General features: G+C 44.3%; 1 protein-coding gene across 6 annotated transcripts in view; it reads left to right on the top strand.

Moving 5' to 3' along the window:
• Positions 1-444: 444 nt before the first annotated feature.
• NDST2 (N-deacetylase and N-sulfotransferase 2) overlaps positions 445-16883 on the top strand; it is a 141788-nt gene continuing 125349 nt past the window's right edge. For all 6 annotated transcript variants that reach the window (XR_010884719.1, XR_010884721.1, XR_010884722.1 and 3 more), the window contains exon 1: positions 445-464. The gene's annotated coding sequence lies outside the window, so the exon portion shown is untranslated. The remainder of the gene's footprint in view (positions 465-16883) is intronic.

Below are 16883 nucleotides of genomic sequence, written 5' to 3' on the forward strand. Positions count from 1 at the left end.
GAGCCGCCGATGCAGCCCCCTCCGCCCTCCTCCTCTCCTCTCCTCTCCCCCTAAGCGGGGGCTGCACCGCCTCCCTGCAGCCGGGGCCGCGCCCGCACCGACGCGCTGGCGGCCGCCGCCGCGATTGCACGTGACGGGGGAAGCCGCTCGGGCGCTGCGTCCCGGCGGGAAGCGCGGCGGCTCCCGCGGAGCGCGGCCCCCCCCCCCCCCCCTTGCCTCCCTCCTTGCGGCGCCGCGGGCGGGGCGGGGCGGTGACGGGGGCGGGGCCGCGCGCGCCGCCGGCCCCTCCCCCGCGCGGAAGATGGCGGCCGGGCGGCGCGGCGGCGGCGGCTCCCCCAGCGGCCGGAGCGGCACCCAGCGGCCGGGAGCCGGCGGGCCGCGGCCGGCCTGAGCCGTCCCCGTCGCGCCGGGGGACGCGCGCCGGCAGCCGAGCCCTCGCCCGCCCGGCGCGGCCCCTGCGGCAGGTGAGCAGCAGGAGCCGGCGGCGGCGGGGGGCGGCGCTGCCCCGGGCCGGGGCGGCCGCGGGCGCGGCGGGCTCCGCAGCTCGGCCGCGCCGGGAGGCCGCGGGGCCCCGCCCGGCTGCGGCGGCGCCGCCGTGCGCGGGGAGCGCGGTGCCGAGCGGCCGCGCCGCCCCGGCAGCGGAGCGGGGGGGGAGCGCGGCCGCCGCGAGCTCCGCGCGGGGCGGCGACAGCCCGGCGGGGGGGGCCCGGGGCAGCCGGTGGAGGTGGGGAGCCGCCCGTCGCCTGCCTCCCTCCCTCCCTCGGGGCGGCGGCGCCCGCGGCGGTGCGGTGACAAGTAGGGCGCGAGGCTGCCCCGCTTGCTCGGGCCAGAGTCAAGGAAGCCCGTGTTGCAGCGCGAGTCAGAAGCGGGCGAATGGCACATGTCCGAATTCAGCCTCCGGTTACGGTTCTGCACACTGGGATCCCGTGTGGCAAACCTTGCCAAACAAGCGTTCAGGATCGTTGGCTGTGCGCGCGTCCTCGTTAAGAGGCGTAGCTTTGCTTTTTATGGCAAAGAGGTAAACCTGAAACTCCTGCCGAAGTTTTCGGGTTAGATGCAGTCAACTCGATTACCCGGCATACTTGGGCAGGGAAATTTTGGGTGGTGGAAGCGTGCGGGTGGTGTGGGTGCGGTGGGACACGGGTGCTGTGGCTCGAAGACAGCCAGAAGCGATCACAAACTCGGCAGCCGCCGTGCGGCTCGGCGCCCTGGGAGCGTGACGGGCTGGGTGCCCCCGTGGCCCGGCTGGCTCGGGGCTGTGCCACGTCCGCCCTCGCAGCGAGCCCGGACCGGGGCCGGGCGCGGAGACACCTGCGGTGCCCTCCCGGCTGCGGCTGCCCCGGCGGCCTCCCTGCACCGGCCTGCTCGGTGCAGCTGGTTGCGTAGCGCGGGGCTCATGGATCCAACCCGCGGGAGAAAATAGGTTGGACCTAGAAAAACATCATAGTTTGTACTTCACGCTGCCCAAAAGCGATTACGCTGTTCTGAGAGCTAGACTGATCCCGAAAGCAGCCTGACTCTGCTAGACCAGATCTGAGCCAGTGGAAAAACTCTGTGCTAGAATTTGGCAAACGTAAAATACTCCAAAACTTTTCCACTGTCAGCAGCTGTGAACATGTACGTATCTCTTAGTGTTATTGGTGCATATGTTTGCTACTTTTTTTTAAATTCTCTTCTTCTTCCCAAATTCCTCTTTCTTTTTTTCATTCCTCCCTTTTACTTTTTGCTCCCTTTCTAAGTATTTCATGTTATTCTCCTTGCTGCTTCTTCTCTAACACAGTTTCCTAATGTGTCTTTTCTTTCTCCTTGATATTTTTCAGCCTTTGTAAAACTGTTTGTTTTTTTTTAATGTATATGATTTTGAACAAGGAAATACTGGAAATTTGCAAAGGAGGTGAGAATGAACTTCAGAGCAAGGGCGCGGAGCAGAAGTAGTGGTACATTTGTCCACGTCAGATTTTTCACTTCAGTCGCAGAAGTGAAATTTGCTGCTACGTGTCGGTTCTCAAACCTGGTGTCAGGGCAGATACCGGGGGACCAATATTGTCTTTCGGTATTGCTGACTGCGAGGAAGGAGGAGTCGTGGGGCGTTCTGACAGCAAAATGGGGATTGCGATACAAAGAAAGCTGAGAATCACTGCTGAAGGTGTGGAATAATACCCACGAGTGTTCATCAGTGCATGAGGTGTGCTGGAAAGCTGTGTGTTTTTTCAGCCTTATCCAGCAGTTGCAGTGATGATGCTCTCTGCTCCATGGCTTTTGTGTGAGGCATGTTTTACTGTTGTGATGCCTAACCTGTGGTCTGATCTCCATCAGCATTTACATAGATGACCTGGTAAAAAAAAGCCTGAGCCTAGTTTTGTGTTAGCTTTTATAATCCTATTATTTCTGAAAAAGAGGCAAAAAAATATCAAAATGCAGATGAGGCCTCTGTCTGTGTCCTGAACCACAGCATATCTCCTCAGCTCTGGGCCTGGTTTGGAAGGTTTAAATGCCGATCTCAGCGTGCTCTGTGGTACATCTGGAAGATGCGGTGGTTCTCTGAGCAGAGCTGCACTGATAAGCTAATCTGTTTCTTTTTAATTGGCAGAGTTGTTTACACATGATCTCTCACTCATTTTCCTGTTTTAAAGGAATGCGTATCCATCCCTGATTACAGCTCAGGTCAAAATCCCTCAGCACTTGTAGCAAATCTCTTTTAATTGGTCTCATTTAGCTCTCATAAGGTTGTGCTTTAATCCTCTCTCTTCTGAATCCTTTTCCCCAGTCTGTAATGTAATTTATTACAGGATATTTTATAGACAAGGGAACAGCCTCTGGCTGTCAGCAACCTTTGCAGTGGATCAGATTTCCAGCTCAACAGGCAGCTGCAGCGGAGCCTGTGGGTGTGAGGCAGCGAGGCCGCGGCAGCGCGCGGGCGGTCGGGTCCGTCTGTGGCGCTGGCATCGGGCACCAGCATCGGTTCTGCCCCCGTTCTGCAAGTGATTAGGGCAGATGCTCCCGCGTCTCTGCTCCTCCGGCTTTTGTGTAGCTGTCGCTAATGCCCAGGGTCGCCGAGTTCAGTTTTTCTCTTTCAAGCTGCCTCTCCAGTCTCCGTGGCTGAGCGTAAATACATCTAAGTTACTGTTGCCTGTGAAGACAGGCTTTGAACAGTGCAGAATTAGTGCAAGCCTAATGTTGGGAGCTTATTTTCTTAAGGCCCAGAGTGGCATCAGCTGTCTTTGTAAAATTTCCGGTGACTTTCCTGAATATAGTTGCTTTGGTTAATTGAACATAACGCAAAAAGGTGAGGCTGTGCGTTTCACTATGCCTGTGCCAACGCGCTTCACCCCTGGCCCGCAACAGCCCGGTCTGTGGGCACGGCGCGCTGGTGCGGCTCGCTGCTGGCCTCGGCGCGCTGGCGCTCCAAGTCTCGCGGGTGCTTTTCCGAGCTGTGCACCCTGCCCTTATGCTGGCGGTTCCCCCGCGGCGGGAACAGCCGAAGGGGACGCGTGCCTCGGCTTCGCCTGTTTCAGTTCGGGTGCCAGACTGCGCGGTGCGGCAGCGAAGGTGGAGACGCGCTCTCTGCTCCGCTCATCCTGCTGCGGAGGCTGGAGTCTCCAGCAGAGCAGCGGGCCGCAGTTATGCTTTAAATCACCACCAGGAGATTTACCGTAGCGCATATATCAGAGCCCTAACTGTTCTCTCTGCCTAGCAATATTTGAAGGTCTCAGGCCTCTGGCAATTGCTGTTTGGGGACTGTTTTTCAATATAAACCAATATCCAGAAAGGAAATGATATAGATCGCTAGGCTCAATCCATATGTGCCCTAATAAAAATGCTGTAGAAATCTCTAGATGGGAATGATGAATTAATCCTCTACATCAGGAAGATATCTTCCACCATATTCTTCCCTGCTCTAATATTTTTAGTAAGGTAACTGATTTACCAGTGAGTGTGAGGTGGTTGATGTATTTGTAAAATGTAGCCCGGACCTTCTCAAAATATTTGTAGCTTATACTGGGTAATGTTGCAAGATCAGTTTTCACTGACGTGGGAACTGGTGTTTGCTTGTTTTTTAAAGCAGCCTCAAAAGCTCTGCCAACAAGGAGGGAAATGGTCATGGTCTATCTCTATGTATAGACTCAAGTCTGCTTTTGAATTTGTTGAGTAGAATGAATAGTGCAAAATGAATAAGAACAGCTTCACCCAACACCTGCATATGTATTAACCATGCCAATACGATGTTTAGAAATACCTGTCTCTTCAAGTGTGTTGTATCCGTATGAAACCAAAGCTGTTCCTCCTGCTGGGATTGTAGACATTTAATATCAACAGTGTTTGCAGCTGCTCTCGGGCCAAAATGTTAATACCTTAATTTAGCCTAAAATACTGCACACTGTCTTTTCATGAACTGAATATAATTTTCCTCATTAAAAACAAATCATGAAGTTAAACATTAAAACTAACTGTGGTTAGATACCAACCCCCCCCCCAGGATCGAAGAAAGGTGGAATGGAGAGACAAGTTTTGTCCTCTGTTCAGTGCGTGGGGCTGATGCAGGTCTCTGCTGTGTGCTGCTGTCATGCCACAGTTACGTATTGCCGTCCCTGGTGCTCTGCGGGGTGTTTTGAATGTGGGATGGGAATGAGGGAGTGTGATCTAGGTTTTTGGTGGGGTCAGAGTACAGCCATACTGCACTAGTCTTGTCTTGTCTTTTCTCCCCCAACTCTAGTGCATTATTCTGATTTCTTTTTCCTTTGGAAGCACCCACATTTGAGGAAGAGATTATCCTCGGCATTCCCTGTAAAGCAGGAGACAGCGGAGGGTGTTCCCGTCCCTACCGCTGTCTGTCCCGGGATTCCCGCTGGCGGGAGGAGACAAGGGCTCTCGGAGAGCTCCTCGGAGGCGAAGGCTTTCCACAATGGAGAAGAGGGTAGAACATCAAGCTCTACATGTTAAATGACATATTGACAGGCTGTAGCCCTCACCAGGCTTAGGGGTCAGTGCTGCTTTTATTTATTGGTGTGTAATTTTCCTCCATATTCAGCACTTATTTTGGGAGCTGGGCTGGCAGGAAAGAGGGACAGTGAAATGACAGTGTTTTCCCTCCTTCCTTAATCTCTGCTTTTTGCAGTTCTAGTTTGCCCTCTGCTCTCTTCTAAAACTTACAACCCTAGCTCCTAGCCCTTTCCTCACTATTGCTCCAGTCTCATGCATTCTGCATTTCATTTGCATCAGAAACTTTCTAAGAATATGGCGTTCCTCTGAGCAGTTCATGTTGGGAGGCTTACCTGTCAGGACCGTTAGATTATATGACTGAGCAACTTGCTTTTCTTTGATCGTTTTGGTCTTATGGTTCTGGATGATTCCATTAGCCTAATATTTTGGTGGTCTTTCAGCTTGTCCCTAATTAATGCTAATTTGCTTGGCAGTACTTCTGAAGTGAAATCAGAGTTTGCATGTGGATTTTTAGAGCTCTTCAACAGATCTTAACTCTTAAATTTTCAATCACTTTCATTTAAATTCCTCAAAGGAAACAGTGGGATGACAGGCCCTAGCTGCGATAAACTCTAAGTAATAGAGATCAATTTAGAAAAGAAGAGGAATTTTATATTTGCTTCAAAAGGTTAAAAGAACCCCAGAACATTTTATAAATGTCTGTTTTTGTCTTAAGAGCTTCTTATTCAAATGAGTTTACGTTAGCTATCTGGCCCTATTCAGTGCTTTAGAAGGCATGGGAAAATTCATGTCAGAAAGGGTTTTTAGAATGTTTAAATTAGTCATGTTTGAGAGCTGGACTCATCTGACTGTACGTAAAGATCTACAACTGAAGTGTCCACATCTAATCTAGTCACTGTATGTTCCCTTATATTAAGGGTGTTTGAGGGCACAGTTCATTTTATCCTAAAGCAGATGCCTATATTTGGTGAGGTGAATCATGTTCTTAAAGTAGTTTTTTGTCTTTGCATTGAATGTAAAGGAAACCGACAGTGTTTATTTCAGATGTAGGAAGAGTAGAAAACAGGGCAGACATCTAATGGTAGATAAGTTGAATGCCTCCTGGAGTGACATTTATTTGTATCTAATCCAGGACTTCTTTCAGTGTAGCATTTTTAATAACTTCAGTGATAATTGATTTGCATGAATTTGACTCTTCTGGACTAAGCAGCTGCTCCTAACTACCATTCCCACTTTTAGGACACTTCTTCTCTGAATTGCTTTTTGTTTGTTTGTTTGTTAATGCTGATGTAGTTGTTCTGTGCTACTGTCAGTAATTCTGGAAGTTTTTGCAAATGCTGAATGTTACAGCATGCTCTGCAACCTTCAACAGTCTCTTTGCCCTTACCTGTTTGTTAAATTGTTCCACAGTCAGGGTCCCCCTGTGCCTTTTTGGTAACCAGAACCTTTTTGTGACTCTGACCAGCTATGCTTTTACCAGACAGCTCAGACCAGGTCGTGAACAGATCTTCATTGGATTCAAAGTCTTAAAAGTTGAGGTAGTTGGCTCTGGAAGCAAGCTGAGTATCAAAAGGCCATGTAATGTCCTACATCATTTTTTTTGCCTGTAAAGAGACAGACTTCTGTTCTGCACAAGCTGGAAATTTTAATTTCCAGTGAATTATGAGTTCAGACTTGAAATGGACCAATATAGCGGCACATTATTTCTAGATCATTGCTTGAGAGGAATAATGTAATTTCATAGCAAGTTGAATACCTCTTAATACTTGATGGCCCAAGTTGAACCAGGGGCACTGTAGGACTTGGGACTCTGTGCCATCTAATTAAAGGCAGAATTTTTCCTTGGAGAAAAGATTGATGTCTTGGCCGACTCCTTAAAATGTTGTTTTCTTCCAGCTGTCGTCACCTGTGTCCTGTGTGTGTTTTTCTTCTGAGGAGTCGGTTCCAGGTGTAGGGATGTCTTGGAAGTGGCAACATTTATGTCAGTTGAGGAGATACAGAACTGAATTTCATTGGCATGTTATTAGCAGTGAACCACTTAGCCCTTAAATTAGGGTGTAGGCATACTAGAGAGGACAGGCAGGAATTGGTGAGGAGATTGCATTGATCACTGCAGAGCGCCATGTCTTGAGGATTGCTGGGAGATGAGGAGTTAGCTTTCTTTTTCATCAGCTTTATGTGTCCTCTTTCAGGAGAACAGTATGAGCTATCACAATATCAAATCTGTCTTTCAGTTGGGATAAAGTAGGATCTTGGCTGAGTCCAGAAGCTCCAAAGAGATGGGTTCATTTCAGCGTTGAGGCCTGGCATAAATGGCTGGTCTCCATTTCTAATTTATTGTCCAGACATCTTCCCAGAAATATTAAGCTTTCATTTTTTTCTCTACTTCAGTTACAAATCACGTATTTTAATTTGTTACTTTTAATTTCATTGTTTTTATCCACTTTAATTAAATGTTTTGGATTCAGTCAGCCATACTTTAGCTCACACTGCGAGTGCTTTACCCTAGGATGACTCATATTCATCTTCCTTATAAGCAGAGATCTGTCACTGTCTCCTGACTTAGAGTTTGTCTGCAGGTTTTCATCCATTTTCTTCTTTTCTGTTCCTGTTTCAGATCTGGCCACTTGTATCAAAACATGATATGAGTAAGTTTACTCCCCTGAGTCAAGGCCATCATGAAAACATGCTATCATGTGTTAGCACCTGTAGTTTAGTATCATGTGATGGTGCATAGAATATGGCACATTTCCTTGGCTTGGGTCCATATGGACATATAAACACAGAGCTTTCTGCAGGAAAACTTGTTTTACCTCAGACAAAATACTCGTTTGCTTTTCCCAGCATTACTTTTAAATACAAATTCCTCAGTAACCACACTTAAGGACAGAGTGCCTGTGGTCGCAGACAGAGCTGGAGGTCCCTTTTGGTCTTGCATTGTGTATGTGAGGAGGTTAAGAACAAGGTAATGTTCAGGGGTTGTCCTAATTGCAGTTCATGTTCAGTATAATGTTTCTTTAAGGTTGTTACATTTAATTCTTTGGCACCTTGTACAGCGATTGTATAATTATCCTATTTGTATATCAGTCTTATTTTTTTCCCGTTGCTAAATGCAAACAGGTGAAGATGACTTTCGAACATACTTCTCTTGGTTTGCATTTAAGCTGGTGCTACCACTGAGAAGAGCAGTCCCGTCCCATCCTGACTCTTCTCAGTATTGGCACAGCCACTCAGCAAGCAGGATGAGGAAACTGATGGGAAAATTAAAATAGTGAGAACAGAACAACCCTCTTTTTTTGCTATGTTAATGTTCATTTTTCCAGGGAAAAAGAAGGATTATTTTTCAGTTGATCAGTAGGAACCCCACTCGGGCTCAGATGCGTGTGGTGACACACCGCAGAGTGCCTTGCGGTTACAGTGGGTTGGTGAGGTGCTAGGGCTGCTTCCTTTTGAGAAGAGGAGAGGCATGCTCACGTAAATGCCTGCCAAATGATCACCGTAAAGGTACAGTTTCACTTGGTGTCATCGAAAGAGGTCCTACACTACTTTTCTTTGAATGAGCCCAGCAAAATTTTAGATGTCAAATTTATCTAGGTTAGACTTAAGTAACAGTGGTAATAACAAACTCCAAAAGGATATCTGAAATGGGCAACATGACGACAGACAAGCTGTGTTCCCAGCAACCGTGATCTAGCAACTGCATCCCTTCATAGGCTCCTGTTCTTTTCCACTTTTAATTGCACAGTGATAATGCAATTGATATAAAAACTGATTTTTATATCATCTTATATCATTTTTTATGTCATTTCCTATGAAGGGAAGGATTGAAGAAATCGTAGCAATGGTCATTTCTAAAGGAGATGCATCCAGGGGAAGAGGAAAGCTGTCACTTTGATCAAGTTGCAGAGCAGAGCGAAGGTCACAGGTTCTATACTGAATTTTTTGAGCTGTTCTCCAGCACTTTCCAGCTTCTCTGATGAGTAGCACTGCATTATCTTTACATTGCTGTGCAGTTTACCAGAAAGACAGGACATGTTGCAGCAGAAAGCTGTTTATGTTTCTACAGAAAGGTTCTTGGTTTTGTTTTTTCATAACTTCTTTTTAAAAAAAAAAAGCTGGTTCTTTGCTTTCCTCAGCATCTCTTTCCAGCACCCTGCCACTGACGGTCTGACCCATGATACTATTCTGGACAGATCTTTGGGGATTGAAATTACTGCAAGTGCTAAGGCCCCTTCCCCTTCCTGCAATTATATCTTCCTGAAATACATCCTGTGCAGGGGTGAAGATCAGCAAGAGGCAGTGCTGACAGACAAAGTAGTGGAAATTGATACAGTGTCTGCCTTGGAATCAAGGTTGCTCTTGAAGGATGTCTGTAAACCTTTTAGTCTCATACCTGTATTCGATAGTTTAAAAAATACATAAAGTTAAAAAAGTTAAGCACCTCTTCATACAGATGTGAAGTGTAAACAACACAAAGGCAAGATTCTGTTTTTTCCCCATCATCAGGCTTCATCCTGATCTGGAGAAAGCATTGCTTAGAGATGCAGAGCTTGTTTGGTCTTCGTGGCCTAGTGAGTTAGTAACCCTGTCCTTACTCTGCCAGGAGGGGGTTGATGGCACCAACTTTGAAAACAGTCATTGAGACCTCTACTGTTTTTGTACTCCCTTCACAGCCCTTTGGCACTCATGCTATCCAGCCTCTGCTATTGTATCTCTGTTGGGATATCTGAAACCTTCCTGGGACTGTATGAATTTGCTTAAGAAATTGCATCTTCCTTTGTAGTCATGACCTTTTACAACAGCTGTCTTCCAGTTCAGCTATGAAACTGCTGACAAAGTTGGGGAAGTGGCCGAAAAGCTTGTGAGCACAGATGCCAGGACTTTCATAATGAGCAGGATAGGATGAAGGAACTCATGGCCAAATGCAAATAAGGATGACCATATCTGTACTGACATTAGGATCTAATCTAACACTCAAATCTTAAATTTAGATTTCCTACAACAAAATATCCTTGGGTAACATTGGGTTTTTTTAGAAAAACCTTACAGTCTAGCTTTATTCCACTTGTCATGGAGGAAAAGAAAGAGAGAAAATGTTTCTTGTAAAGGTATAGGAAGGGGTTGCATACTGCACTGAAATTCCTTCTGTGAATGTAAGGAGACTTCTCATCCCTTTCTTCTTGCTCTAAGGCCAGGCTTACAGCTGAGAAATAGGAGAATAAAATGAGAAAAAAATGGAAATGACTTTTGGTTAGTACTGATCAGAGTCTGGTTAGGAGTTGGTGGTATTGGTTCAAAAGGCTTTTTTATCCTGTCGTTGTCACCCAAGACCCTCTTAAACAGTGGTGAGGAAATGTCACATGAAAATTCGTAGAAATGTTTGCTAATTTTTGTTATTTTTGGAAATGACAAAGTCTGGGAACCAGTAAATGACAGCAGCAAATGAAGTAGTTCTTCCCTTGTCGCGGTCGCTCGGATATGGTATCTCTCTCCTGGGGAGCGAGTCATACAGTGCATTTTTTTGGTTTGGCAAACTTCCTGCACAAGGTCAGCATTCCCATTACGCTAGTAGCACAGCATCATCATGCTTTAAATGTACTAGCTGCAGAAAGTTATAAGTGATTACTGATTTTTGAATGCTGCAATATTTTGAATATTCAGCTTGAGGCATTTTATTAAAGGGGCCTCATTACCACAGAGCAAGTGCCAAGTGCTTTAAAAATTCTGTGCCTCTTTAATGTAGCTCATACTGGGCATAGATAATCACTACTGAGGCTTAAAACCTTTGGCATATGGTGCATCTGGGAGCGTGTAGCCATGTGACTGGGCAGGGGAATCCCCTTTTTCTTTCCTCTTCCAAAAAGCTCTTTCCTGACTCACAGGTCCAATTGCTGCTATTTCTTGAATAGTGTGCAGAGCATAGCAATATGTGGGCAGCTAACTAATGCAAAGTACTCTCCTGTCTAGTGTTTCATCGTTCTCTCTGCCTGAGGCTTTGTAGCCTTGGGTTTTTTTTAGTTAAAATCTTTAAACAATGGATTATCTGTTTTCAAGGTTTTAGAGGATTTGAAATAGCAGTTACCCTTAGGCATTTGGCTCAAGATTACAGCAATAAGTACATTCATCAGAGCCCCCAGCCCTTCCAAAAGCCAGGCAGTCATAAGATTACCTTTACCGTATTTTTCTACTTTTAAGTCCAGTGAAGTGTATCAACTTAACAGTTCAAGATAGTTCAAGTTCCTTTTGACCATCCACACTGGTTTGTGAAAAAAGGGGTATGTGTGTGGCGAGATTGAGAGCACCTATGGGGGACCCTCATTCTCCCTCGGACATTGGCTTTTACCACAATACCACATCTGGGTTTTCCAGGAAAAGGCCAACTCTGCTTTTTTTCTAAAGCCCAGTACTTCTGAAAATGTCATATTGCTCTAAAATTTTCAAATTGGAATGTGATTTTAATGAATATTGACATTTCTGATCTTTGTGTGCCAGCTGCTATTTTTCTGAAAGATAGTGCTGGGACTATAAGGCCCCGTTCCAGAGATTACAAACCAGTTGCCACCCAGTTGTGGTATCTGACATGGCAATTTGTGTAAGAGCACTTCTTGGTTGTTTTATTTAAACAGTGAACATAATGTTTTTCTTCTGTTACTATGAGAGCTAAAGTAGTTTACAGATATTAGACATTCTACTGCGTTGCTTCAGAGAACGATGTCAGCTGTCAGTAGGAGACCCAAAAGCCAGTTCTAATAAAAAGCTGCATTTTCTAATGCAGTTTATTTCTGTACGGAAGAGCTGTTCATCCTATGACTTTGCATGGGCTGTGGGACTGACTTTTCTCCAAAGAGCAGCTGTATCCCAGGAAAGATCATTGCATAGAGGGAGCTGTGATGTCTGTGGATCTGAGCTCCTGTGAAGATTTCTACCTCTAACAGGTTTAAGTGATTGTCAGCAAGCGCTATTTCCTGGCCCTCTGAACTCTTGTTCACACCACATCATGCTGCTCACCACAGTTAAATACCATGTGCTGATTTGCCACAGGTTTCATCAAAAGACCCTCCCAACACATGTACACAAATTGGAAAAGGAGGAATTCAATTCTCTTTGAAAGGTTTTTGTACTTTGCTTGCTCTCTCCTTTTCTTTTTCCTTTTCATCCAATGGGCAAGTAAAGATAAGCATTTACTAAACCACTGTATATGCTTTCAAAGCATATGATATACATTACTTTTGCCTGCAAAACTTTGGGCTTACTTTTCAGCAAGAGATGCAAGTATTTGTGGTATTTATAGGTAGAATTGAGTCAGCCTCAGCACTGTGTCACATAAATTTTCATCAGAAGATGGTAGAAGCATTGAGGGTTTTTTGGGCTAGTGCTTACAATGACTGCAGCATTTTCTACTGTAGTCTTACCCTTTACTGTCACACTGCAATTCCCCTTCCTGGAGAAAAGTATTTTCACCATTTGTTTTGGTAGGTGGATAAGTATTAAGAGAATCAGTAACTTAACTAAGCAATATAGCAGGTTTGTGTATGTGCTCTAGAGAATCTTGATATCAAGTCTGGTGCTTTTTTCACTGATGTGGATGGGTGGGATAGGGAAATGAATATGAATTATGATGAAAATGGATATCCATTATTTTGGTTTTTTGTGGCTATCAAGAAGAATGTAAGTGTATATACATAAATAAATAAATATATAAATAAAATAAGTGGCTGTTGATATTGCATTACAGATGGAATACTTTTTTCCCATCCCATGAAAATTCACTCAGAGATATGATGCCAGGGGAAAAAATGTAGCTTATGCATGCTTAAGATTTTGTAGAGCTTAATGCTTAGAAACTCTGAAGATCCCATCCACAATGAGCATACTTGAGCCTGGGGCTGAGCTCGATTTTTCCCATGAATCGCAGGTCTCTGCCCTTTCAGTATAGTCAGCACTGGAGCTGTCACCAGAGCTGGGGACTGATCCTGTAGTCTGTGCTCTGCAGCTTTCATATGGAGGGGAGAGAAGGAAGCTCCTGGATGGGGGCATCCCAGGGTTATGAGCTAGAGCTGGCCGGTGTATGAACAGACCCATGAGGATCCCTAAAGGAGATGGAAACTGGAACTGGGGTCTGTGGGAGCTAGAGATTATGACTGTTTAAAAAAGAGGGATGATTCTAGTAAATGAATGGGGTTCAAAGAGATGATGGACATGCTGAGGTTGAACTAGAGGACTGGGAATTATAAATGGAAGATATTGCGCTAAGGGGGTACAGCATGGCTCAGCTTATGTTGCCAGAGAGAGAAATGTTAGACAGGGAACTGGTAGGTGAACAGCAAGGATGGGATGAGGAACTTGAGAAGGGTGGATTATAACAGATTAGATGGGAGAGATTGGTTTTGGAGGAGAAAAGAAAGTGAAATAGTTATGGTACAGGTAGGAAGAAGTAGATGGAAGGATGGTGGCACCTTCTTGTGCCTTCAAATGGAAATCAGGTCTCCAAATCTCAAGACGTGGCTGTCAGAAAATACCTAAAAACCTCTGGCAATGCTTGTTCCTTTTTACAGTTCTTCCACACCGAGAAAACAGCCTAAAGTTGCTATAATTTATGGTTAGCTCAAAATGGCTGTGTGGCAGATGAGATGGTGATAGCTCTGCTGATGGCCCATGTGCTATCAGCGTGATGCTTATGTGATGAAATTCCTGGTTTAGGTTTTTTGTTTAACATGGAAACTGCAGACAGGAGGAGAGATGCAGAAAGAGGTATATGCATGCACATGCACACCCACATTCAGATATTCTGAAGGTTGTAAAGACAGACATTAATAAGTTGTAATATACCAGAATTAAGATTGTCTATACAGCCATAATGCATTCCCCTTAAATATGACAGTTTATGACTTGCATAGATGAAGAAAGCTTTTCATTTTTCATTTTTTCACACTTGTTCTGTTAATTCTTCCATCTACATTTGTTTTATTGTAAGTACTATAAGGAAGAAAGCATGCTACAGATTTAAGGGTTTTTTTTTTTATCTACTGATGTTAGTGTTTTGGAACCCAACAATGTGATTTAAGCAAGGATTTTTTATATGTTCTCCTCAGTGATGTTATAGCATGTTATGTGCAGCTTAACTTCCAGCCTTGAAACATTAAATCTTGGGAGCTCAGCTTGCTGTGTTTGCTAGGATATTTTTTCCCTGTCTTTAGGGAATGAGTTGCAAAAAGTCATACCTTGAATTACTTCCTGTATTTTGTCCTTTGGTCTTCTCTTCTGTGACAATAGCATTAATGTTTTGGCTTAAATGATAGCTAAGTTTTGCTAGAATACGGGGAGAAAAACACATATATGTAAGTGCTTTTAAGAAAGGAGGAAGTGGAGAGGTTGAGGATGGGAGGTCCTGTGACATTAGTGGTGAAACAACTTAATATATAATTCATGAGTCAATAATTTCCTCTTTCCTTTTGCAGTCTTCTCGTCCAGACGAGGTATTTTCTTTTCCCTTCTCAAGCCAGCCTCTTTTCCCTGCCCTGTTGCTTTTAGGGAAAAGCTGCAAGAAAAAGCCCCAGTGGCACAGGTGTTCTTCAGGCCACAAAACTGTTACAGAAAGAGCAAGGAAACAGGCAGGAAACTGCTACAGGAGCAGCAGATCCCGCAGATCATAGGATAAATGATGATCAAACCCCTCTCCTAATCCATCCTCTACTTATCCACACAACCCAGAACTTTGATCACTTCGAGTTTGTCTAGTCTGTGAAGAAGGCTGCATCTCTAGAGTATATTCTAAAATAATAGCTGACACGGTAAGTCTTTGCACAAAACAAGTTACTGTGAGCAATTTTGAAGGAAACATTTTAGATTCAGAACTGAGGCTATAGTTCAGAGAGGTATGACTCTCTTTTTATCTCAGTAGTGGGTTACCGCAGAATCTTTTCAGCAATAATACTTTTTCAGGTTCCTTTTTTATTACAAAGAAAAAGAGTAATTAGTTTCTGTTACTGTTTTCTACATCAAGAACACCATGGGGTTTTTTTTTTGCTGGAGGATGGCTGCTTTTGCAGCTTAGGTTTGTATGGTTTTAAATTTAGGGGCTCTTAGTAGACTTGCTGTGTTTTCCGTAGACTTGAGTATCTTTTGTTACAGTAGTCTATATATGTTAAAACTGCTGATGTAGCTCAGCAGTCATGTGATGTGGTATTTCATTCTTAATCAGTCCTGAACAAAGATCATCTGTGCAAACAGCAGTTCACTAGGGACTATAATTAAAGCAGATTGTTTTTTCCATATTGCCTAGTGTAAATCCATGTCTTCATGTTGAAGAGATCAGTGAGCTTATCCAATCAGTTGACCACTTGTTCTGTGCTAAAAACAAAGAAGCTGTGATTCGCCTCTGTTTTGTTGCAAAGCTGCCTTATTGGAAGACTGCTGTTGGCAACCTGCATGCAAAGTTTGGGATGTCTGCCTTTCTTGTAATGTTGTAGAAATTCACTACGAAGGGGCAAAGGAAGGGCTGGGTGAGCTGTCTGTGGGACATGGCTTCAGATGTGCTGCAGCAGAAAGCTAGGATGGGAGACAAGCACAGATTTTGCTGGTGGATTTAAAAAAAAACCAAAAACAAACAGGATGTGAGTCATGTTCCACTGCCTCCATTAGCAACACTGAAAGGAAAAAACTGGTGGATACATGGTTTTCATATTAAAGAAAGAACACAATAGGCAGGGAAAGGTTCAGGCTTGGAAGACAGAAACCTTTGCAAGAGGGAAAATTGAAGTGAACAAGTGCTCTTTGAATGTCTTTAAATGGAACTTGAGATGTTGATTTCTAATTAAAATTTTCACTTTGTGCCCAGCATTAAATTCAGCTGTTTTAAAGCTCTAGATAGTTCATCTGTGCCAGGAGGGTTTTTTTTTTTTGGATCAAATGGAAGAATGATATTTGCTTGAGGCTCTTTTGTAGAGTGGTCTGCCTTTTATCTCATCTGAATAACATGCACCGGTGGAAGGTGCCTGCTGTGTCTGCTCTTCCCCCCTTTGGATCCCTAATTAGCAAGTAACTTTTCATTTATTTTCCAGTACTATTTCAGAGAAACATTAAAAAAAAAGGTGAGTTGAGTAGAACACAGATTACTCTTTGGTGATAGTTAAATTGAATTCTCCTCAGGAACAGGAGAGGAACAGAAAAACAGTAGCTTACATACAAGGCAGGTCTCTGTCATCTTAATGTTTGTGCATGGGTCATACGCTATTGGTTTTTCATAGGACCTGCCAAAATGATGGTTTTCCAAGTAGACGTCACTTTGGACTGTCTGGTTGATTTACTGAATTTACTGCAGTGTTTACACCTCTGCTACTGAAGAGAGGAAACTAAGGGTCAAGCAAGTGGGACCTTCTTCATTTGCAGCCCATTATGACAAGGAGGAGCTCAACAAATATCCATATTTAATGTCTTAACATTAGACAAGCATGTCAAAACTCATAAAAAATAGTGACTGTTTCACTGATCTTCTGGTGTATGACAAATTTGAATGTCTTTGGCTCATCCAAATTGAGCACACTTGGTCATACCCCCTCTCTGAGGTGCTGAAAGGCCTTTTTCATATCTCCTAAGAAAACATTGTCATTGGTATTTGGTTATTGGTCATTGTCAGCACCAAATGACTTCAAACCATTACATGAGCTTCTGTCATTTCAGAAATAGTGGTGATCTCATCATCAGGCATATCGGAGACATCCTTTAGTTTAATATTTTAACAACTGTTGATCCATCCGGAATCATTCTTCTCATAAATCAAGGAATTGCTCAACCCCTAGTAAAGCCCTTGTGGCTAACATCAGGGAAGTAATACCAGATCTCTAACAGGATTTATATGCTGGTTCGTGTTTTCTAGTTGTCAATACAAGAAAAACTGAAATCAGGTAACAGTACCTCTGAAGAAGGACAGCAAGTTATTTAAT

The sequence above is a fragment of the Apteryx mantelli genome, chromosome 7, assembly GCF_036417845.1.
Source record: "Apteryx mantelli isolate bAptMan1 chromosome 7, bAptMan1.hap1, whole genome shotgun sequence".
NCBI lineage: Eukaryota > Metazoa > Chordata > Aves > Apterygiformes > Apterygidae > Apteryx > Apteryx mantelli.